Genomic DNA, 26,439 nt, shown 5'->3' with positions numbered 1-26,439 from the left:
GTCTCCCCAGTAGAGTATACAAAAGATGGTGCAAAGAATATTTTTTTTGCAGAAGTTAAACCCTTCCCCTCCCCCATCCCAGGACGTGATTTACAACTGGTTGCCAAAGGTCTGTACTTATCAGCCAGACCTCTTACACTTAATGATCACTGTCATGCACTATCTCTATTAATATAATTGGCAGGTCTTATCTGCGGTGCATTAATATGTATCTGCATTAAAGATGGAGGCCGGGCGTACGTGCGTCACATCATCCGGGGTAATTTAAAACAAAATCAATACGATAAGGAAATGAACACGAGGGAACTGCGCCGGGCTCCAGCTGATGGATCGTCTCGGTGCATTTAAGCAGCGGCATAGAAAGCATCGGGGGGAATCGATGCAGATGCTTTTCGTAATGGAGCATTAGTACACCGGCGCGGTAATTTATTTTTTTTTTTTACAATTTGATCCACTTAGGTTGAGATATTGTATTATTCAAAAATATACAAATCAATTGTGTGCGGGAGGAGGGTGTGTACAGCGCAGGCCGGGGGTCTTACAGACCCTTTTCTATGGGTCAGAATGGAAAAACAACTCTTTAGGAGGTTCAGTGTATTACAACTATTAATCCCGACTCCCACATGCACATGACAGAGTAGTAAATCGCTATCAGACTCCTCTGGCAGCCGCTTCTTTTCTAGAGTCTGTGAATTCAAACTCCCAGATCCTCATGATCTCCAATATCAACTGTCTGATCCTTATGACCTCCAAAATCAACTGTCTGATCCTTATGACCTCCAATATCAACTGTCTGATCCTTATGACCTCCAATATCAACTGTCTGATCGTTATGAACTCCAATATCAACTGTCTGATAATTATTACCTTCAATCTTATCTGTCTGATCCTTATGAACTCCAGTATCATCTATCTGATCCTTATTACCCCCAATCTCATCTGTCTGATCCTTATGACCTCCAATATCATCTATCTGATCCTTATGATCCCCAATATCATGTCTGATCTTTATGATGACCTCCAATCTCATCTGTCTGATCCTTATGACATCCAATATCTTGTCTGACCCTTATAACCCCAATATCATCTGTCTGCTCTTTATGACCCCCAATATCATCTGTCTAATCCTTATGACCCCAAAATCAACTGTATAATCCTTATAGCCCTAAAAGTCATCTGTTTGATGCTTATGACCCCAATATCAACAGTATGATCATTATGACCTTTAATATCATCTGTTTGATCCTTATCACCCCAAATATCAACTGTCTGACCTTTATGACCCCAAAATCATCTGTTTCATCCTTATGACTCCCATTATCATCTGTTCAATCTTTATGACCCCACTATAATCTACCTGATCATTATCACCCCCAATATCATCTGTCTGATCCTTATGACCCCCAATATCATCTCTTCAGTCCTTATGACTCAAAAACATCAGTTTGATCCATATAATCCCAATATCATCTGTTTGATCCTTATGACTCTCAATATCATCTGTCTGATTCTTTTGACCTCCAACACTAGATCGGTTGGGTTGACCCACTTTAATGTATATAGGGGCCTTTTAGCTCCATCACTGCAAAGCAATGCCCTACCTGTTCGCTGCGCAGGGGACTGCAGCACGACATTCTGCAATTCCCTGCAGAAACAGATGTCCATGAGTGCCTCTGGACAGGGGACTCAGAGCTGTGACAAATTTAGTGGGGTCCCACTGATGGCATGTTCTAGAGATCCTGATTTAGCCTGCATTATCTTGTCTTCCAAGGCTCTCTACGGTGTTAGATGTTTTATGAAATTATGTATTAGCATTCGTCAAACTAAACTTAAGTTCGTGGAGCGCGGAATGTTTTCTACCTCAGTGTGTAATCGCACAGTGAGATCCCCCTGATGAAGGTATTGCCAGATTTATACTATCATCCTGTATCTGAAACAAGTCTGTGCGGCATAACGGGGAAGTCTGTTGTATAGACACTCCCTTCAGACCACACTGTTCCACATATGGACCACGGCCCTATTCATACCACACCCCCCCACACAAAGTCCATGCCCATTTTTAGACCACACCCCTCCAAACAACTTTGATTCCCCCTCTTAGACCACACCCTTTTTCAGATCACGCCTCTCAACACATACTCCACAACCCTTTTCAGACCACACACACCTTAAAACATCTAACACACCCCTTTTAGACCATACCCCTCAACTCCTTCCACGCCCCCTTCCAGACATCATTCAACAAGTTTTCCGCACCCCCCTCTAAGACCACACCCTCCATGGTCAATGCCTCTTTCAAACCACACCCCTCTATACATATTGTATGTCCCCTTTCAGTCTACCCCCACAAATCTTCCATGTTCCTTTCAGACCACACCCTAAAACATATCTTCCACACCACATTTCAAACCACGCCAACCACATATCTTCCATGCCTCTTTTCAGACAACACCCATCACTCATCTTCCAATCCCCCTTTCAGACCACACACCCCCACACCTTCCACACCACCGTTTAAGACCATACCCCCCCACACCTTCCACACCACCGTTTAAGACCACACCCCCCACACCTTCCACACCACCGTTTAAGACCACACACCCCCACACCTTCCACACCACCGTTTAAGACCACACCCCCCACACCTTCCACACCACCGTTTAAGACCACACACCCCACACCTTCCACACCACCGTTTAAGACCACACACCCCCACACCTTCCACACCACCGTATAAGACCACGCATACTCCACATCTTCTTTTAGACCACACCAACCACAAATATTCCACGCCCAATTTAAGACCACACCCAAAACACATATTCCACGCCCCATTTAAGACCACACCCAAAACACATATTCCACTCCCCTTTTAAGACCACACCCCCACAACCTATTCCACTCCCCTTTAAGACCACACACCCACACCTATTCCACTCCCCTTTAAGACCACACCCCCACACCCATTCCACTCCCCTTTAAGACCACACCCCACACCTATTCCACTCCCCTTTAAGACCACACACCCACACCTATTCCACTCCCCTTTAAGACCACACCCCCACACCTATTCCACTCCCCTTTAAGACCACACCTACCACACATATTCCACTCCCCTTTAAGACCACACACCCACACCTATTCCACTGCCCTTTAAGACCACACCCCCACACATATTCCACTCCCCTTTTAGACAACACCCAGCACAAATATTCCACGCCTCATTTAAGACCACACCCAGAACACATATTCCTCTCCCCTTTTAAGACCACACCTATTCCACTCCCCTTTAATACCACACCCACAACACATATTCCACTTCCCTTTAATACCACACCCACACACATACTCCACTGCTTCTTTTAGACCACACCCACAACACATCTTCCACACCCCCTTTCAGATCACACCTCCCACACTTCTTCCACACCCCCTTTCAGATCACACCCCAAACATCTTCCACACCTCCTTTAAGAACACATACGCCACACCTCCTTCCAGACCACACCCACCACACATCTTCCGCATCCCATTTAAGACCACACCCCACACATCTGCCACATCCCCTTTCAGACCACACCCTCCACATCTTCCACGCCCTTTCACACCACGCCCCTAAATATGTTACCACTCCCCTTTTCAGACCAGTAATAATGCTCTCCATCCTGCGTCCCATGCTATCACAATGTTCCCCATCCTGGGCCCCTTCCTGGTATAATGTTCCCCATCATGTAATAATGTCCCTCATCCTGGGGCCTTTATTTAACAATTTCCCCCATCCTGGGCCCTTTCATATAAAAATGTCCTCCTTTAAGAACACACCTCCTTCCAGACTACACCCATCACACATCTTCTGCACCCCATTTAAGACCACACCCCACACATCTGCCACATCCCCTTTCAGACCACACCCTCCACATCTTCCACGCCCTATCACACCACGCCCCTAAATATGTTACCACTCCCCTTTTCAGACCACACCCCCTGAATAAATGTGGATTTGGACAGTGAGGCTCCATGTTTGATGGAGAGTAATTCTAAATCTCGGGAGACACTTCTATGGGCTCCATGATATCCTGCACAAGAGCCGGTTGGAGACTCTACAGTCAGGACCATATAGATTAGTCTATAAGATCACATTAGACACCACATGATGGTGGAGCGACTGCAGCGTCAGGTTAATGAACGGGGGGGCAGCCACCTCATAAATATTCACAGTGACCTCACATGTATTATTCAAGCAGGTATGTCAATAGTGTGCAGCAAATTAAAGGGCCAGCGCTCGTTTCACAGTGTCAGTTACCAGCACATCTATAGTGACCGCTGTGCACCTGCCACTTTTCCCTTTACTATTTTATCTTACTTTACTGATTGTACTTTATACAGATTTTACTGATGCTCATTTTGAGCCCCACCCTACACACCGTTTTAATGCAAATTTACATACATTAGACACTTTTTGCAGCCTGGTTCTGTGCTACAGAATGAGTTAACTGAGTATCCGTCAGTCAGAGACAATGATGATCTGATAAGGAGTATGTAACTCTTTTATCTGTCTTTTTTCTGAGCCCCCTTCAGCTGATTGATGACCACAGACCACATCAATGTTGAATGAGCAGGGAAACAACGAGCCCGTAAAAGCCAAACAGTGCAAAAAACTTAATGAAACCCAAATGCAAAAATGATTTTTTTGCCTCAAATACATGCATTTTTGTAAATAGAAAAAAAGTCCCCTAAAAATGTGGAAAACCCCTTTTAATGATCAGCTGTGATCGACTGCAAAATCAAACAGCAAGTGTTCAATTTCCCTGCAGCACAGCCGCAGGAGAAATGAAGTATTGCAACGAGCCTTTTAAGATCCGTATGCTGTATTACATGGACCAGCTGTATCCTCCCATTCCTAGTTTCCCCTAAGTGAAGACCCCGCCTTTTTACAGTTATTAACTGGGTCCCTTAGTTCTCTAAAGGATGTGATTCTGGTGGCCCACCCTCCATATATAAATAAATGGACTTCAGTGCAGGGATAGGGAAAACTTTCTGGACTTTTTTGGTATCAGAACCATTTTGATTTTTGCAGTGAAGGCATCTTCTCTACGATCGTTTGGGTAGGATCCAAGATGACTCTCAATGTCCAGGATGGTTCTCACCCAGAGGGAAAGACTACCATCTTGGACGTGCCACCTATTGGAGGTATCTGCCCTGAAAGTCAATGTTTGACCCTTTAAGAAGCCAGCCAAACCTACACAGATGACGGGTAAGGACCCTGAAACTGCTCTCTGGTTATGGTCAGACTTTGAAGTACTAACAAGGTTTCCTTTCCTTCCGGGAAGAGAGCTAATCTGCATATTTTTCCTATGGAGTATTGCCAATAAGACTTCATAGTCAGCTGGTCTCCATAAGGGGTGCCAGTCAAAGATTTCCAATTAAGGTCGGAAAGGATCCGTAGTTGTACCAACAGACTATCAGGGCTTAGCCAGCCGTTAAAGAGTTAACCTGTTCTGCCTTCTCAATTATTTTGTCTGTGGATTAACCCAATCAAACCATCAAAATCGGCGCTATGATGATTACATAATAATGCCGCGCTCCAGAGAGGGTCATTGACATCAGCCCTCTAATTAGATTACGATTCTCCATTAATCCTGGTGCAAAATCAATGAGAAAAATTCACAAAAATTCACAAACAGGGCAAAAAAAATGTTTTCATGGTTCATTCATTTGCTTTTTCCCAGCTATAAATGGTAGAGCGGTGCTGGAGTCAATGCTCCGCGTCAGACGTGCCCACCAGAGGATCCTCGATTTGGCTCAAACTGTGACACAATTATGGACCGCAAAGCGGTGGCGTAACTATAGTCCAATGGGCACGGTGGAAAATTTGGACCTGCATGTTGATCAGATGTACGGGACCTTGTAGTGTTCTAGATCCTATATAGACATTTATATTTGCCCCCCATATAATAATGTCCTCCATCCGGGCTCCATTCCGTAATAATGTCCCCCATCCTGGCTCCTTCCTGTAATAATGTCCCTGTTCTGGCCCTTCCAGTAATAATGCTCTCAATCCTGGGTCCCATGCTATAACAATGTTCCCCATCCTGGGCCCCTTCCTGGTATAACGTTCCCCATCATGTAATAATGTCCTTCGTCCTGGGCCCTTTATTTAAAAATGTCCCCCATCCTGGGCCCTTTCATCTAAAAATGTCCTTCATTCTGAGCAATTTCCAGCAATAATATTCCATCCTGACCCCTTTCAATAATAATATCCTCCGTCCTGGGCCCCTTCCCATAATAATGTCCCCCATCCTGGACTTTTCTAGTAATAATGCCACCCATCCTTGGCCCCTTCCTGGTATAATGTCCCCCATATTGGACCCTTTTCTGGTATTATGTCCCTCATCCTGGACCCCTTCATGGTATAATATCCCCCATCCTGGACCCTTTCCTGGTATAATGTCCCCCATCCTGGACCATTTCCTGGCATAATGTCCCTCATCCTGGACCCTTTCCTGGCATAATGTCCCCCATCCTGGACCATTTCCTGGCATAATGTCCCCCATCCTGGACCCTTTCCTGGTATAATGTTCCCCATCCTGGACCCCTTCCGTTCTTCTGTAGTGCATTTTAAAAAGAAACAAACATTATTCTTTCCTCCCCCGCACCCACGACATGCGGCATCCTCCTCTATAGGCGCTGCAGAAGCCGGCAACATACTTAGATGTGCCGACACTGTCAGTGCATGACGTCACTGCCATGTGCCGCCCGTCACAGGCAAGCCGATGTCTGCTCCTGGCTTCTGATTGGCTGGCGGCGTGTATTGCAGGACAGGGAGCCAGAGGGTCCCTGCACCACAATACATTTCAGCTGAATGTGCCACTCACCTGAAGAAGAGATGGCACTAGGATGCACAATGAGACGTCAGTAAATGTGCCATTTGGATGTGGCATGAGCCACCTAACTAAATATTGCACCGACCCAGTGCCAAGCCCCCTTCATGGTATGGGGATCGCCTGATGGCAGTGCAGATAATGGTCGGTCAGGAATGGTCTGAGGAACATAATAAAGAGATCAAGGTGATGACTCGTCTCCAAATCCTCAGATCTCTACCTGCTGGAAAAACAAGTCCGATCCATGGAACCACTTATACAATCTGCTGCCAGACTGGTGGAGTCCAGTCCTCTGTGGGTCACAAAAGAGAGTCCAATGCAATATTACAATACCGCGATATCATGGTTGATGTGCCACTGGGCTCCTCTAATACTGTTTACTTGGCTGCCCCCATAGGAAGCAGTGAAGAGACGAGACCCCTGTGTGTGCCCTCAGGTCCTGCCATTGTGTCCTCTCATGTAAGCACAGTTTTAATGACCAATAATAATGTCAAGACGTAAAGGCCATCGTTCCCTGACCACATCTAGTGAGCAGATGGCGGCATATGCACCGCAGCGCTCGCTAACTTGATAGAAGTCCCAGTTGTGACACAAGCAAGCTGTCACGTCGTGTCCAACATGCCCCAGCGCTCGCTCCAAAGAGGCCATGACAGATGGACTGTCCAAAGGCTTTGAAAACTTTTACAAGTCACAGTGCCCGATTATGATGCACCGGTGCTCCGTCAGTCCCGACAGCTATCCACGGCATCAAAAGAAAAAAAATGTTCAGTTTTTTTTCCCCTTTTCTTTATCCCTTCAACAAGGGTTAAATTATTTTCCAATATACCAGAGGCAATGTGTAATTTGGAGATGCGAGGCTTGCTCCATTACCCGATGCTATTACTATAATTTACTTATAATGGGCCAGGATACAGTGCGGAGCAGTAGGGGGCGAGAAAATAATAATAATATAGTAAAGCCATTCTTTATCATTCAGCCAGATATGATGAGTTATATATATAGAGAGTCAGGGTCTCTGATGTTAAGTGCTCTTTAAACTAACCCTTTGCAAGTGTTGGCCCTCTTCGGAGACATGTCAAGATAGCCCAGGGGGGCCCAATGAGGAAAGAAAAAAGAAAGGAGAGACACCATCAAACACACAGAACTGGAGGATTTGATATCCGAATGATCGACCGAGACAGCAACTTCCAAAACTCTATGGCACGTCTATGGGTTAAGGAACGGCTGACACAAAGGCCAAGAGGGCACAATGGGAAAAGCAAGGTTTTGGCATATTTTTCAACCATGTTAACATTTGTGGCCACCAGTTTCGGGTTTTTTTCATAGGGATTTCCCCAGGAGTATGACTATAGGGGGTGCAGAAGTACAATTTGCAACCATGACATGATGCTTCAGAGTCTCCTAAGGTCCCTTAGCCACAATTTCTGAAAAACCAAGGTTGGATACATAGTAGCATAGGTTTTGAAGGGACAAGAAGGCGGCAGGGGCTTTGTAAAAGAGTACAGACAGAGGAGAAAGGTGGCAGGGTCACTTTTGGGGCAAGGCAGTCAGAAGGGGTCATGGAGGAGATGGAGAAGTGGAAGATAGGGGCCTCTTATTGGACTCCTTATTGGACAGGGAAGCAGAAGCAGGTGGAAGGGGTTAGACAATCCCATTGACTTTATGGTTGGGGCAGGGACAAGAAATACAAATGTGGTAGGGTAGGAGTTTGGATAGAGGTAAGGGTAAGGAGGTAAGGAAATGATAGGGTTTGGGGTCAGGAAGACTCTAGAGGAAAAATGCATGCCTCCATTATGATGTTTGGGGCCCAAATAGTTAAAGAAACATGTCCGATGACACTATGGGCTCGTACTTTGAGTTAGGTAGCTCTATGAGTCCCACTGACATGGTGTTTGACAGTCTCCTAAGGTCCCTTAGACACAGGGACACCATAAGCATTTTTTCGCAAAACCAGGGTTGGATACATGGTAGCATAGGTTTTAAAGGGACAAGAAGGCTGCAGGGGCTCTGTAAAAGGGTAAAGACAGATGAGAAAGGTGTCAGGTCACTTTAGGGGCAAGGCAGTCAGAAGGGGTCATGAAGGAAATGGGGAAGTGGAAGATAGGGGGTCTGATATTGGACTGGGGGACAGAAGCAGGTGGAAGGGGTCAGACAGTCCCATAGGCTTTATGGTTGGAGGAAGGGACAAGAAATACAAACGTGGTAGGGTAGGAGCTCGGATAGTGGTAAGGGTAAGAAGGATCTCGGGAGGTAATAGAGTAGGGGTCAGGAAGAGTCTAGAGGAAATAAGTGGGGTTCCATTGTGATGTTTCGGGTCCATTTAGTTAAAGAAACATGCCCGATGACACTATGGGCTCATACTTTGATCTAGGTAGATTTATGAGCCCTACTGACATAGCACTTGAGAGTCGCCTAAGGTCCCGTAACCACAGGGACACCATCAGCAATTTTTGGTAAAACCAGAGTTGGATATGTAGCGCCCCGAGGGTTCGGCCGCTACAGGGGTATTGCACCTCAACCAGAGGTGTGGTATTCCACTCCCGGGTATGGAGGGAGTGTGGAACAGGGCTCGTTTAGCTGCATGCATCACACACACCCCATTTCCGAGGGACAGCTCAACGGTGCTCCCACGAGACAGAAGTGCAGGCACGACAGCATCTGTCCCTGGCTGGAGTGGGGAGGGGGAAGCACACCCAGTGATGTAGGAGCAGGAGGGGACGGTCTCTGGGCATAGGTAGGAGCCCATTGGTTGCAAGTCACCTGGGCTCATACACAGAGAGGGAGGTATATAAGGTGGGCACCATCTTAGAAGGTCAGGACAGTCAGAGGAGAGGAGTGAGAGAAGGAGTTCAGCCAGAGAGGGCTGACAGAGAGCTGTGGCTCAGCCAGGGCCCAGCTCCACGAGGCAGGCCTGGAGTGAAGGCCAGAGCCAGAGGAGAAGGACAGTAACAGCAAGGAACAGGAACAGAAAGGAACAGAAAGGAAAGAAGGAAAGGAACAGAACACCAAGAGAGGCCCAGAGACACGAAGGCAGAAGGAACCCCAAAGGCCAAGGAGATTGCGGGTGACGGGTTGGCAGAACATTGTACCGGATCCCAAGTTGGTGGAGGCGACTAATCCTCAGCCAAGGACCGGCGGTCGCGATCATATCTTGGTGCGACCCCTCACTACACCTACTAGAAAGGCATACCACATAGGGCCAGGGCAGTGAGCACGAAGCCCTCCCAAGAGAAGGCCCGAGGCAGCTGGACAAAAGTAGTGTCACTGGTGGGGCACGGCCAGAGAAAGGAATAGAAGGGAGTCCTGGGCCACACTCTGGAATTACCTGGGAAATGACCGAGCCCCTTGCCTGGTGGACGCAGCACGGCTCGGGCGGTCCTACCTGCGCACAAGTGACCTGGATGAGAACTGTGAGTAAAGCATTTGAACTGCAACACCTTGTCTCTGTGCTTTCTCACCGCGTCAGCACTATTAGTACTGGGACGCCCTCACCATCACTCCCATCATCCACATTCTCTGCCCTGGGGCTGCACTCTTCCCGTGGGGAGTCACACTATCTCAGCTGCATACCCCATCAGCCCCAGCGGTCTGCCTTGCAGCGGCGGTCCGCACTGACCGCAATCCACGGGTGGCGTAGTCGGACAATTAACCTAAAACCCCCACAAAATACCGCCATCGGCCTGACCACCCTGAGCCACGGGACCGGGTCACCACCACGGATTCTACAACCCCCAGAAGCCTGGTTCCGGGTGCCCCTCGGCCCAGGGGGCGAGTCAGCTTCATGATAGCATAGGCTATGAAGGAACAAGAAGGCGGTAGGGGCTCTGTAAAGAGATTTAGACAGATGTGGTAGGGTCACTTGGGGAGAGGCAGTCAGAAGGGGTCATAGAGAAGATGGGGAAGTTTAAGAAAAGGGTTTGTTATTGGACTGGGGGGCAGAAGCAGGTGGTCCCATATGCTTTATGGTAGGGGGCAGGGAGGAGAAATACAAACATGGTGGGGCAGGAGTTCGGATAGTGGTAAGGGTAAGAATGATCTCGGGAGGTGATAGGGTAGAGGTCAGGAAAAGTCTAGAGGAAATAAGTGTGGCTCCATTGTGCTTACATAGTTAAAGAAACATGCCGGATGACACTATGGGCTCATACTTTGATCTAGGTAGCTCTATGAGCCCCACTGGGAAGTGGCGACCACCATGTGGCACTGCGACTGATACCACCCTGATGGTGGCTATGCTCAGCCAGGTTTGCAAAGGGCACATGGTAGGGGTTGAGGACCCTATTAGAGATGGTTCTTCGGGCCCCTCTGAATGCCAGTAAGTGATATTTTTTTGCCCCATGCCTCATTCAGTACATAGTAATGGCTACCTTGACTGCCAGTCCACTTTAATCTATCTCTTACGAAGAGGCGAGTCGGAGGTTGAGAAACTGATATGTTAACTGCAGCACTTGTGCCGAGGTTCAATTACACAAAGTAAGGCAGAGGTGGTCTCCTTGGATTTAGACAGCGCTGTGCCGCCTGCACTCCAGGTTACCTCCTCACCTCTGCCTGCCCTGTGTGTAATGTAAACTTTATCATATAATTACCGCTCACATGGCTGAAATTGCCTCCATATCTGAGCGCTGATTGCACCTAATAACATATAAACTCCCAGGATCACACACACACGCTGCTACGCCAGCATCACACTCCTACTTCTCCTGGTTCCCATCTGTTGCCTTTATTATAATTCACTGGTTAACCCATTTATTTTCCCATTTTAATATTTTTTATATTTCTTTTTCTGATTGCAACTCCCAGCATGCTCTGAGAGAAAGTAGTAGCCATGTACCATAATTGCTATGCCATCAATTAACTCCCCAACATGTGAATCCTAAGGTAAAATATATTTAAGCCCCGCCCATGCTTTTAGGTGGCCACACCCCAAATAGTGCACAGAAACGCCCCTTTCAATACAAATTTGCATAAATCTAGCCTATTTTGGGTGTGTTCAAGTATGCAGGGTCACTGGCAGACATGTTGACCCACACAGAGGGGTATACTAAAGCTAAAGCAACAGCTTTCCCATTAATGTAACCAGGATTGGACTGGCACGTTGGAGCACCAGAGAATCCTCCGGTGGGCCTTGGCTTCTCCATCAGACGAGTCTATAGTGCAGACCTTGCAGATGCTATGGGGCTCTTGAGTAGGTGAGAACTTAGCGCCACCATTTGGATTTCAACAGTATCTGAGCAATCCTGTGATACCCGATGGGAGCTGAATTGTGCATTGTGCATCTTACGACTATACCACTTGAAAACCAGGAGAAAAAGAAGCGATCAAAGAAGTCCTCATAAACTATGTCATGTAAAAATAGAAACTTTATTAAATGTCCAAAAGTGTATGTGACAATATAGGGACAAATGACATGGAAACCATGTACAAATGCAAACTGGACCTGCGGTCCACCCAGGAAGCGATTGGTTAAAACTGCAGGTAAGAAAACAATTAAAGCCAATATTGTTAGACACCCATGATCCAAACCTCTGCTTAATTGTACCTGTTAAGTATAGTACATATATAAATAATATTAGCATAGTGCACAGGGTCCATGTATACCTTTAGTAAGGGGATCTTGGGATAATTCAGCTTGCTGGTGGGCGCACGTCCGCCCCAACGCGCGTTTCGGCGAGTCTTCGTCAAGGGGCCATATACTATATACTATACCACTTGATAAAGTGCCTGATGTCCAAAAAAAACTTTAAGGACAATGCATTGGATTTGTATAGCTGAAAGAATCAAGTCCTCAGGCGGGCCCAATGTCTGACACTGAATGCCACCTTATTCTCATTGGATCCTTCAGAGATTTTACGAATTGGGTTTGGGACAAGGTAAAAATACAGGTGCATCCCCAAAAAATTGGTATCAAATTTTGGAATCTGTGCTTGAGTGAAGGTTGGGCTTTGACTCATGAACACCTATGACAGGACTCAATATACTCTTACGATAATCATTGTTTCTGTTCAGTCCTGGACAGCTTCTCTGCACTGAATGACTGAGTGTAAAAGCTGCTTATCTTGGCTCAGGCAACCATCCACATATTAGAGTGGTTTCCCTCTACTTTACAGGGTGATTTAAGAAAAAAAAAGCTAAACTCCCCTCCTGGTGTCTGTTTAGGAGAGGAGTAAAGTTCAACTACAGTACACACAACCTGTAAACAGAGGACAACCCCTTTTAATAGTAATGAGACCATCACATTTGGTTTAACTGTACGTTGTAAAGCAAGGTGCCTTGTCTTACCGGTCAGGATTTTAGCCTGATCTATTGACATCTAGAGGCTAATGTGAAAACTGCAAGTAATGTTTTTTTTGTTTGTATATGTAGTGAGCGCATAGCTCAGACTGGCAGACTGATCCTACATCCTTTTGACATTGGTTGACCCTACACAGGGCTGGGGGTCAGATTATGGATCCCCATACCCAAATGAATTCTTCTATTGTTCCTTATTGATCCTGGATCCGTGCTGTGGCTGCAATGGCTACAACAATCTACAGAATTCCAAGTCCCAGCTTCTTCATCCTTCCGCTTTCCTGGAAGTTTAGACCCGTAAAAATAAATAGGGCTGATAGGACAGAATGGAAAATAGGGCAAAGAGGGCGGATTGGGGGGCAGGTTTGTTAGTAGGGCAGTTCTGAGAATAGTATTGGACAGATGGGGTGGATCAGTGGATAGGACAGATGGGTGTACAGGGTGGATCAATGGATAGGGCAGTTAAGCAGTTAGAGTGTATTAATGGATAGGACAGATTGGTAGATAGGGTGGATCAGTGGGTAGGACAGGTAACTATCGGGAGGATCAGTGGATTGGACAGATGGGTGTACAGGGTGGATCAGTGGATAGGGCAGATAAGTAGTTAGAGTGAATTAATGGATAGCACAGATTGGTAGATAGGGTGGATCAGTGGATAGGACATAACGGTATAGGGTGGATCAGTAGATAGAAGAGATGAGCAGATAGGGTGGATCAGTAGATAGGACACGTACTGTATGTGGATGGGTAAATATTGTTGATCAGTGGATGGGGAAGATGAGCAGAAAGAGTGGAGCAGTGGATAGGGCAGGATTGTTGATAGGGTGGATCAATGGATAGGACAGACTGGTGGATGGGGTGGATCAGTGGATAGGACAGATGGACAGATAGCGTGGATTAGTGGATAAGACAGATTGGTGGAGAGGGTGGATCAGTAGGTGGGAAAGATGGGCAGAAAGGGTGGAGCAGTGGATAGGGCAGATTTGTTGATAGGGTGGAGCAGTGGATAGAACAGATGAGCAGATGAGGTGAATCAGTGGATAGGACAGATGGGAATATAGGGTGAATCCTCAGATAGAACAGATTAGCAGATAGAGTCGATCAGTAGATGGGACAGATGGGCAGATAGGATGAATTAGTGAATAACACAGATTGGTGGAGTGGGTGGATCAGTAGGTGGGAAAGATAGGCAGATAGTGTGGATCAGTAGATAGGACAAATGGGCAGATAGGGTGGATCAGAAGAAAGGACAGATTGGTGGATAGGCTGGGTCAGTGGATGGGGAAGGTGGGCATATAGGTGGATCATTGGATAGACTAGATTAGTGGATAGGGTGGATCAGTGGACAATACAGAAGGGCAGATAAGGTGGATAAATGGATAAGGCAGCTGGGTGAATCAGTGGATAGGACAGACGGTCAGATAGAATGGATGGGTAAATAGATTGGATCAGTGGATATGGAAATGGGTGGATAGGACAGATAGCGTTAATAGTGTGGGTGGGGCAGATGGGTAGATTGATGGATAGGGTAGATTTGTTAGGTGGATCAAGCTGATGGGTGAATAAGGTGGACAAGGTGGACCAGTGCATAGGAGTTAGGGTGGATTGTGTTAATAGGGTGGATCAGTGGAAAGAGCAGACGGATGAAAGAGTTGTGAATGGGGTGGATCGGTGGGTCAATATGAAGAGACGTCTAGGCGGAAAAGGTGAATCAGTGGAAACGGGAATACAGGCTGATTGCAGTACAGGGAGGGTTGAGAGTAAAGTGAATTCCTAGATAGTCTGGAGCATTTATGACGGATCGGACAGATGGACGGATCAGTTGGAAAGCTATGGCAGATGGGTGCACAGAGGGGGTGCAGCGGGTTGATGAGTAGGGTGGATGGGTGGATAGGTAGTGGATAGTGTGAGTCGGTGGAAGGACTGGTTGATCTATAGGGCCCGGGGGTATATTGTTGGTTGATGAGTGGGTTGATAGAGTGACCAATGAATAGAAGCCATCAGTTAACTCTTCTCTGGCTTTTTACTGGTTAATAAACATTCACTTAGAAATATATTGGACTCAGAGGCAAGAATAAAAAATAGCAAATCGCACCGCCGGAGCGCACAGGTTTTTCTTTGCAATTATTCCATACTGTGTGTCATGGAGAAGATTAATTGAGAATTATGGTTAAAGCTTCACAATGGATAACCTGCCATCTGTTCCAGCCTTTTCCTTGGATAATTTATGTATTTTCCCTTAAAAGAACTGCACAGCTGTTCCTTTCTGCGGTCACATGGCAAAAGGAAAGAATCACTGGCGGTGCGAGCCGTGCCACGTGCCAGCCATGAAGGCAACCTGAACGGCATATGTACAGTATCAGCAGTGAAAAATGTCCTTACCCGCATAGCAATGCCCGTGTGTGGCTGTACAGTAGTGCCCTTACAATAGTCACAACCACTTATCAGTGCCAAAATTACTGTCTACACATTTGTGCCGACCATACAACACCGTCCTTACAGGCATTTGTGCCGACCATATAACACTGTCCTTACAGGCATTTGTGCCAACCATACAACACCGTCCTTACAGGCATTTGTGCCGACCACACAACACCGTCCTTACAGGCATTTGTGCCGACCACACAACACTGTACTTACAGGCATTTGTGCCGACCATACAACATCATCCTTACAGGCATTTGTGCCAACCATACAACACCGTAACACCGTCCTTACAGGCATTTGTGCCAACCATACAACACCGTCCTTGCAGGCATTTGTGCCGACCATACAACACCGTCCTTACAGGCATTTGTGCCGACCAAATAACACTGTCCTTACAGGCATTTGTGCCAACCATACAACACCGTCCTTACAGGCATTTGTGCCGACCACACAACACCGTCCTTACAGGCATTTGTGCCGACCACACAACACTGTACTTACAGGCATTTGTGCCGACCATACAACATCATCCTTACAGGCATTTGTGCCAACCATACAACACCGTAACACCGTCCTTACAGGCATTTGTGCCAACCATACAACACCGTCCTTGCAGGCATTTGTGCCGACCATACAACACCGTCCTTACAGGCATTTGTGCCGACCATACAACACCGTCCTTACAGGCATTTGTGCTGACCATACAACACTGTCCTTGCAGGCATTTGTGCCGACCATACAACACCGTCCTTACAGGCATTTGTGCCGACCATACAACACTGTCCTTACAGGCATTTGTGCCAACCATACAACACCGTCCTTACAGGCATTTGTGCCGACCACACAACACCGTCCTCACAGGCATTTGTGCCGACCACACAACACTGTCCTTACAGGCATTTGTGCCGACCATACAACATCATCCTTACAGGCATTTGTGCCAACCATACAACACCGTAACACCGTCCTTACAGGCATTTGTGCCAACCATACAACACCGTCCTTGCAGGCATTTGTGCCGACCATACAACACTGTCCTTACAGGCATTTGTGCTGACCATACAACACTGTCCTTACAGGCATTTGTGCCGACCATACAACACCGTCCTTGCAGGCATTTGTGCCGACCATACAACATCGTCCTTACAGGCATTTGTGCCAACCATACAACACCGTAACACCGTCCTTACAGGCATTTGTGCCAACCATACAACACCGTCCTTACAGGCATTTGTGCTGACCATACAACACCGTCCTTACAGGCATTTGTGCCGACTATACAACACCGTCCTTGCAGGCATTTGTGCCGACCATACAACATCATCCTTACAGGCATTTGTGCCAACCATACAACACCGTAACACCGTCCTTACAGGCATTTGTGCCAACCATACAACACCGTCCTTACAGGCATTTGTGCTGACCATACAACACCGTCCTTACAGGCATTTGTGCCGACCATACAACATCGTCCTTGCAGGCATTTGTGCCGACCATACAACATCGTCCTTACAGGCATTTGTGCCAACCATACAACACCGTAGCACCGTCCTTACAGACATTTGTGCCAACCATACAACACCGTCCTTACAGGCATTTGTGCTGACCATACAACACCGTCCTTACAGGCATTTGTGCCGACCATACAACATCGTCCTTACAGGCATTTGTGCCGACCATACAACACCGTCCTTACAGGCATTTGTGCCGACCATACAACACCGTCCTTGCAGGCATTTGTGCCCATCATATAACATCGTCCTTACAGGCATTTCATTTGTGCCGACCATACAACACTGTCCTTACAGGCATTTGTGCCGACCATACAACACTGTCCTTACCAGCATTTGTGCCGACCATACAACACCGTCCTTACCGGCATTTGTGCCAACCATACAACACCGTCCTTACTGCCATTTGTGCTGACCATACAACACCGTCCTTACCAGCATTTGTCCCGACCATACAACACCGTGCTTACCAGCAGGGTCTTCTACAGTCATGGCCAAAAGTATTGAGAATGAGACAAATAGTAATTTTTCCAAAGTTTACTGCTTCATTTTTTGTAATGGCAATTTGCATATACTCCTGAATGTCAAAGAGTGATCAGCTTAACAGCAATTACTGTACTTGAAAAGTCAATATTTGCCCAGAAAATGAACTTTAACCCCCAAAACATATTTCAACATCATTGCAGTCCTGCCTTAAAAGGAGCAGCTAACATCGTTTTAGTGATTGATCCATTAACACAGGTGTGGGTGTTGATGAGGACAGGGCTGGCGATCAATTAGTCATGATTAAGTAAGAATGACATCACTGGACACTTTAAAAGGAGGCTGGTTCTTGTTATCATTGTTTCTCTTCAGTTAACCATGGTTATCTCTAAAGAAACACGTGCAGCCATCATTGCACTGCACAAAAATGGCCTAACAGGGAAGAGTATCGCAGCTACAAAGATTGCACCTCAGTCAACAATCTACCGCATCATCAAGAACTTCAAGGAGAGAGCTTCCATTGTTGTCAAAAAGGCTCCAGGGTGCCCAAGAAAGACCAGCAAGCGCCAGGACCGTATCTTAAAACTGTTTCAGCTGCGGGATCGGACTACCAGCGGCGCCGAGCTTGCTCAGGAATGGCAGCAGGCTGGTGTGAGTGCTTCTGCACGCGCTGTGAGGCGGAGACTCTTTGAGCAAGGGCTGGTTTCAAGGAGGGCAGCAAAGAAGCCACTTCTCTCCAGAAAAAACATCAGGGACCGACTGATATTCTGAAAAAGGTACAGGGAGTGGACTGCTGAGGACTGGGGCAAAGTCATTTCCTCTGATGAATCCCCTTTTCGATTGTTTGGGACATCGGGAAAACAGCTTATTCGGAGAAGAAGAGGTGAGCGCTACCACCAGTCTTGTCTCATGCCAACTGTAAAGCATCCTGAAACCATTCATGTGTGGGGTTGCTTCTCAGCCAAGGGAATCGGCTCACTCACAGTCTTGCCTAAAAACACAGCCATGAATAAAGAATGGTACCAGAATGTCCTCCAAGAGCAACTTCTCCCAACCGTCCAAGAGCAGTTTGGCGCCCAACAATGCCTTTTCCAGCATGATGGAGCACCTTGCCATAAAGCAAAGGTGATAACTAAATGGCTCATGGAACAAAACATAGATTTTGGGTCCATGGCCTGGAAACTCCCCAGATCTTAATCCCATTGATAACTTGTGGTCAATCATCAAGAGACGGGTGGACAACCAAAAACCAACAAATTCTGGTAAAATGCAAGCATTGATTATGCAAGAATGGACTGCTATCAGTCAGGATTTGGTCCAAAAGTTGATTGAGAGCAGCCAGGGAGAATTACAGAGGTCTTGAAGAAGAAGGGGCAACAATGCAAATATTGACTTGCTGCATTAACGCATTCTAACTGTCAATATAACCTATTGGTACTCATAATATGATTGCAATTATATTTCTGTATGTGATATAAACATCAGACAAACACTAATAAAAACCAGAGGCCAGCAGATCATGTGAAAATATCATTTTTGTGTCATTCTCAAAACTTTTGGCCATGACTGTACTAACGAAAGGACATTACTAATAATAATACCATTCATCTCAGTGTCCTAATACTAGTACCATAAATAAAAGCCATGTTATTGATCACATAATAATGCCATCGCTACAATAGTGGCAGCTATATAAATGCACACATCACAATACCATTGTTATTTATGGCCATACAATAGTACCAGTCAAGCTAATAACCTTATAATACAATAGATGTCAAAGTCCTTGTACTACCATAAAAGTGACCATACATAAGTACCTGCCGAAGTATTTCCCATGTAACAATACCATCAAGATCAGTGCCCATATAACAGTACCATTGTTATTAATGTCCATATAACAGTACCATTGTCATTAATGCCCATATAGCAGAACCATTGTTATTAATGCCCATATAACAGAACTATTGTTATTAATGCCCATATAACAGTACCATTGTTATTAATGCCCATATAACAGTACCGACCATATTGGAAACTGCATGATAATACAATTGATGTCAATGTCCTTATACTGCAACCATCAATTTCAGTGTCCATACAATAGTACCAACCATATTAGAAACCATATAATACCATCAATCTCAGTGTCCATATAACAGTACCAGCCATATTAGTAACCATATAATAATATTATGACTCTCAGTGCCCATGTAATAGTACCAGCCATATTAGTAACTGGATAATAATAAAACAGATATCAATATCCTTATACTACAAATCAGACATAAAAAGTGACCATACAACAGTACCAGCCAAATTGTTCCCCATGTACTAAAATTATTATAATTGTATAACAATACCAATGTTCTTCAATAGCAGTGCTCATATAACAGTACCAGCCATATTAGTAACCATATAATAATACCATCAATATCAGTGCTCATACAAGAGTACCATTCACATTAGTAACCATATAACAGTACTATCAATATCAGTGTCCATATAACAGTAGCGGCAATACCATTTCCCATACAATAGTACCATCAATAACATTAGTTGTATATTAATACCACCAAAACTTGCAGCCATATAACAGTGCCAATAGTATTAGTGGTCATATAATAATACCCTTGATATCAGTAGCCATATAACAGTACTAGCCATGTTGTCCTCTTTAGTTACATAGGTTGCAAAAAGACCTAGGTCCATAAAGTTCAGCCTTTCTCCACCAGTTCTACATTTTCTATCAGTAGATAATTTATTACCCACAATGCCATTTGTTGTGAGAAAAGACTCCAGCCCTTGTATAAAGCTGTTATAGTGTCGGCCATCACTACCTCTTGTGGTCGGGCATTCCACAGTGACTGCTCTGACTGTAAAGAACCCTTTCCTATTGAGCTGCCAGAATCGCCTTTCCTCCACCCATAATGAGCGCCCCCTGGACCTATGTAAGGTCTTTGGAAGGGATAAGTCAAATGTTAGTGTAGGGTAAAAGAGCAAGTATGTACGTTGGGTTAGAGTCCCCTTTCTGGGCCTATGCTCTTAAAATCTGAACATCGACAACCAAGAATGTAGGAAAATGAAGTCCTGAATTGCTGGCAAGACTGGAACATATCACTCAGCCTGACAGGTCACATCCCTCCTCTATAAACCATGCAAGACGGGTGTCGGGGATCCGTCAATGGGGAATACAGCTGTCAATCAAAGGTTAACCAGCTGCTGTAAAGACTTCTCCACACTGCGCGGGCCTGAGGCGTATATGAAAGGTCTACATTTCCTTCTACTTAGTCCCATCTTAGAAATATCTTCAGCCATAGGCGGATTATAATGAGGGCAATCTGGGCTACCACCCGGGACCCCGAACCTCCAGGGGGCCCGGGGCTCCGGGATGTCTATGGCCAGATTGCCCTCATTATATGTGCGGCGCCGCGGCACATACCGGGAGACAGTGGCGGGGGGGGGCCCCCGGACCGCTCCCCCAGCAGCGGCGCACTGCCGCTGCTTCTTCTTCGGCCGGGCCAGCACTGCAGCAGTTAACTTCCCTGTGCTGGCCCGGCCGCATCACTGCTAGGAGACACGGCCCTGTGCACGGCCGTGTCTCCTAGCTGTGACATCACGCAGTGCACACCAGGCCTGCAGTGCTGAACCGGAAAATAGCAGGAGGACTGGAGCCGAGCCGGGGGATGGTGTGAGTGTGAGTGTGTGTGTATGTGTGTGTGTGCAGGCAGATATCATTGTGTGATGTCTGTTTATATGTATTTTTGTGTTTCAAATGTGTTTATGCATGCATGTATATGTCTGTATATGTTTGTGTGTGTGCGTGACTGCGTGTGTGACTGCGTGCGGCCTCCCGCTGTGTATAGATGGCGCCGTGCGGCCCCCTGCGGTGTATAGATGGCACCGTGCGGCCTCCCGCTGTGTATAGATGGCATCGTGCGGCCCCCTGCTGTGTATAGATGGCATTGTGCGGCCTCCCGCTGTGTATAGATGGCACCGTGCGGCCCCCTGCTGTGTATAGATGGTGCCGTGCGGCCTCCCGCTGTGTATAGGTGGCGTCGTGCGGCCTCCCGCTGTGTATAGGTGGCGCCGTGCGGCCTCCCGCTGTGTATAGATGGCGCCGTGCGGCCCCCTGCGGTGTATAGATGGCGCCGTGCGGCCTCCCGCTGTGTATAGATGGCTACGTGTGGCCTCCCGCTGTGTATAGATGGCTCCGTGCGGCCTCCCGCTGTGTATAGATGGCCCCGTGCGGCCTCCCGCTGTGTATAGATGGCTCCGTGCGGCCTCCCGCTGTGTATAGATGGCTACGTGCGGCCTCCCGCTGTGTATAGATGGCTACGTGCGGCCTCCCGCTGTGTATAGATGGCATCGTGCGGCCTCCCGCTGTGTATAGATGGCATCGTGCGGCCTCCCGCTGTGTATAGATGACACCGTGCGGCCCCCTGCTGTGTATAGATGGTGCCATGCGGCCTCCCGCTGTGTATAGGTGGCGTCGTGCGGCCTCCCGCTGTGTATAGGTGGCGCCGTGCGGCCTCCCGCTGTGTATAGATGGCGCCGTGCGGCCCCCTGCGGTGTATAGATGGCGCCGTGCGGCCTCACGCTGTGTATAGATGGCTACGTGTGGCCTCCCGCTGTGTATAGATGGCTCCGTGCGGCCTCCCGCTGTGTATAGATGGCTCCGTGCGGCCTCCCGCTGTGTATAGATGGTTCCGTGCGGCCTCCCGCTGTGTATAGATGGCTACGTGCGGCCTCCCGCTGTGTATAGATGGCTACGTGCGGCCTCCCGCTGTGTATAGATGGCTACGTGCGGCCTCCCGCTGTGTATAGATGGCTCTGTGCGGCCTCCCGCTGTGTATAGATGGCTCCGTGCGGCCTCCCGCTGTGTATAGATGGCTACTTGCGGCCTCCCGCTGTGTATAGATGGCTACGTGCGGCCTCCTGCTGTGTATAGATGGCACCGTGCGGCCTCCCGCTGTGTATAGATGGCTACGTGTGGCCTCCTGCTGTGTATAGATGGCTACGTGTGGCCTCCTGCTGTGTATAGATGGCTACGTGCGGCCCCCTGCTGTGTATAGATGGCTACGTGCGGCCTCCTGCTGTGTATAGATGGCTACGTACGGCCCCCTGCTGTGTATAGATGGCTACGTGCGGCCTCCTGCTGTGTATAGATGGCTACGTGCGACCTCCCGCTGTGTATAGATGGCTACGTGTGCTCAATATTGAGTCATACAATTAATGTAAGTCTATGTGCCCACAATGCAGAAATGCTCCGGTTTTTTTTTGAGCGTTTCTGCATCTCCCTGGCAGAAAAAACGCATGTGGATTGTACATGCGGATTGTACATGCAGATTGTACATGTGGATTGTACATGCGGATTGTACATGTGGATGTGAAGCGTTCTTCACATGCATTTCCGCATGCGGGTTGACAAGCGATTTTAGCATCACTTGGAAAGTGCTTGTCAACTTGGTCACACTATATAAATCCATGCAACCGGCAACCAGCATGGATTTATATAGTGTGACCGTAAAAGAATGGTAAAAAATAAATATATACTTACCTTCTGATAGCCTGCCGACGTCAGCGGTCGCGTGACCCATCACATGACTAAATGACGTCATGGCAGGTCCTTTTCAGACCATCGCGAGCTGCCGGCAAGCCAGGACGCATCGGATAAAGACACCGGAGGCCATCAGAAGGTAAGTATAATATTTATTTTTTATTTTATTCTTTTTTTTACAGGTTCTATGGTACCCGGGTCCGGAGGAGACTCTTCTGCCCTCCACACCCGGGTACCATCCGCACATTGAAACGCATGGATTCTGCATGTACAGATGCAGTGATGCGGATGTCATGTGTTCCAATGCAAGTCAATGGCGGCGAAAACGCCGCGCTTCCGCAAAATAATTGTTAGTGCTGCGGATTTTTCCGCAATGATAATCCTCAGCGGAAATTTCCGCAGTATGTGCAAAGCACATGCGGATTATCATTGGGGAACATGGCAGACCTTCTACCAAGCATTTTTTAAGCGTTTCTGCATTGGAATTGCCGCTGCGGAAACGCTTAAAAAACGCATAGTGGGCACACAGCCTAAAAAAAATTATTATAGTTAATATTGTGCCAAATTAATTTCACGTGAACTATCACATGATCTATCACAGGGGATCATGTGAGATGTGATACATCAGGTGTGTGTGTGGGGGGGGGGCGCCTTCTAAACTGCCCAGGGACCTTGCTACTCTTAATCCACCGCTGTGTTCAGCTGGTCACTGACTGATGCTGCAGCACGAGCGCTTAGTAGTTTATTTGGTGAACACAGACGCCACCTACAGGACGCACGGGGTACAGTTCCAGCATATACAGGTGCATCTCACTAAATTAGAATATCATCAAAAAGTTAATTTATTTCAGTTCTTCAATACAAAATGTGAAACTCCTATATTATCTAGAGTCATTACACACAGAGGGATCTATTATATAGAGTCATTACACACAGAGGGATCTATTATATAGAGTCATTACACACAGAGGGATCTATTATATAGAGTCATTACACACAGAGGGATCTATTATATAGAGACATTACACACAGAGGGATCTATTATATAGTCATTACACACAGAGGGATCTATTATATAGAGTCATTACACACAGAGGGATCTATTATATACAGTCATTACACACAGAGTGATCTATTATATAGAGTCATTACACACAGAGTGATCTATTATATAGAGTCATTACACACAGAGGGATCTATTATATAGAGTCATTACACACAGAGGGATCTATTATATAGAGTCATTACACACAGAGCGATCTATTATATAGAGTCATTACACACAGAGTGATCTATTATATAGAGTCATTACACACAGAGGGATCTATTATATAGAGTCATTACACACAGTGATCTATTATATAGAGTCATTACACACAGAGGGATCTATTATATAGAGTCATTACACGCAGAGGGATCTATTATATAGAGTCATTACACACAGAGGGATCTATTATATAGAGTCATTACACACAGAGGGATCTATTATATAGAGTCATTACACACAGAGGGATCTATTATATAGAGTCATTACACACAGAGGGATCTATTATATAGAGTCATTACACACAGAGGGATCTATTATATAGAGTCATTACACACAGAGGGATCTATTATATAGAGTCATTACACACAGAGGGATCTATTATATAGAGTCATTACACACAGAGTGATCTATTATATAGAGTCATTACACACAGAGGGATCTATTATATAGAGTCATTACACACAGAGGGATCTATTATATAGAGTCATTACTAGAGATGAGCGTTGTTCTACTCGAACTGTTCGCCAATCTCAAATTCGAGCTGTTTTGGGCGGTGTTCGAGCCGTTCGGCGAACACGAACGATTTGAGAAAAATTCGGCTGTTCGAGGTTATGTTCGATAACTGTTCGTGCACCAAAATCATAACTGGATTTTTTCTCAGTAATGATGAAAATTAACGTTAATACGCAGTTTGAGTGTACAGCGGGGTGGGGGGAGGGGCAGGGGATGGATCTCTGCAGGAACAATGAAGATCTCCATTTTTTTTTCTCTTTCCCGCATTTGCAGTGGGGAGGTGCAATCTGTCAGCCTATCAGCAGCGCACACATGGAGCGAAGTGCTTTTTTTCACACAAGCAAGGGCATGTGTGATTGGCAGTGTATGTCACATGTCCTTGCCCTATAAGACCAAGCCATTTTCCCCGTCGCCACCATTTTCTCACTGCTGCAGCTGCGTGTTAGACGGCACCGCTGTTGCTGTGTGCGCTATACCTTGTTAATTTCAAGCCAATTTTCGCACAAATATACAGATAGCTTGGGAGTAGGGAATAGTTGTGATTGCAGTCCTTTTAAGGACTAGGTTACAGCATTTCCTACGACTTTTATCAGGCAGGTCTGTGCTCTTAAATAGATAGATTGTGGGAGTAAAGACTAATTGTAATTTCAGTCCTTTTCAGGACTAGGTTACATGAGTTCCTATCAGTTTTTGCCAGGCAGGTCTGTGCCAGTGCTGTGCAAGTTTTTTTCACAGCATTTGGCTGAATCTAGCAAAGCTAATCCTTTTTGGCCTATTGCAGAGTGTGTTAGTCAGTGGAGTAGCCTATCTGTGTTGCAAGATATAACACCTGTGTATAGAATACCAATTTTTTTACTGCACCTAGTGAAGTAAAATCTTTTGGGCATAGCATCATTCTATTAGTCCATCTATACTGACCTCCATCAGGTTGCAAATTGAATATAATTTTTTTCTGCATCTAGCTCTGAAAAAATATTGGGCTTCTAGCTGTGTGTGGGACTTGTTCTATTAGTCCATCTATACTGACCTCCATCAGGTTGCAAACTGAATATATTTTTTTCTGCATCTAGCTCTGAAAAAATATTGGGCTTCTAGCTGTGTGTGGGACTTGTTGTATTAGTCCATCTATACTGACCTCCATCAGGTTGCAAACTGAATATATTTTTTTCTGCATCTACCTCTGAAAAAATATTGGGCTTCTAGCAGTGTGTGGGACTTGTTCTATTAATCCATCTATACAGACCTCCATCAGATTGCAAACTGAATATATTTTTTTCTGCATCTACCTCTGAAAAAATATTGGGCTTCTAGCTGTGTGTGGGACTTGTTCTATTAATCCATCTATACAGACCTCCATCAGATTGCAAACTGAATATATTTTTTTCTGCATCTACCTCTGAAAAAATATTGGGCTTCTAGCTGTGTGTGGGACTTGTTCTATTAATCCATCTATACAGACCTCCATCAGATTGCAAACTGAATATATTTTTTTCTGCATCTACCTCTGAAAAA

At 46.2% G+C, this 26,439-nt stretch overlaps 1 protein-coding gene across 1 annotated transcript in view; it reads left to right on the top strand.

Annotated features, from left to right (window-relative positions):
- The first annotated feature begins 262 nt into the window (after window positions 1-262).
- The window catches only part of AGBL3 (AGBL carboxypeptidase 3), a 316,148-nt gene continuing 289,971 nt past the window's right edge, over window positions 263-26,439 (top strand). Inside the window, exon 1 of the mRNA XM_073650211.1 lies at window positions 263-421. The gene's annotated coding sequence lies outside the window, so the exon portion shown is untranslated. The remainder of the gene's footprint in view (window positions 422-26,439) is intronic.

Source organism: Phyllobates terribilis, unplaced genomic scaffold (assembly GCF_046119375.1).
Source record: "Phyllobates terribilis strain yellow unplaced genomic scaffold, ASM4611937v1 Scaffold_10__3_contigs__length_209671492, whole genome shotgun sequence".
In the NCBI taxonomy this organism is placed as follows: domain Eukaryota; kingdom Metazoa; phylum Chordata; class Amphibia; order Anura; family Dendrobatidae; genus Phyllobates; species Phyllobates terribilis.
This window is presented reverse-complemented; position numbering and strand designations above follow the sequence as displayed.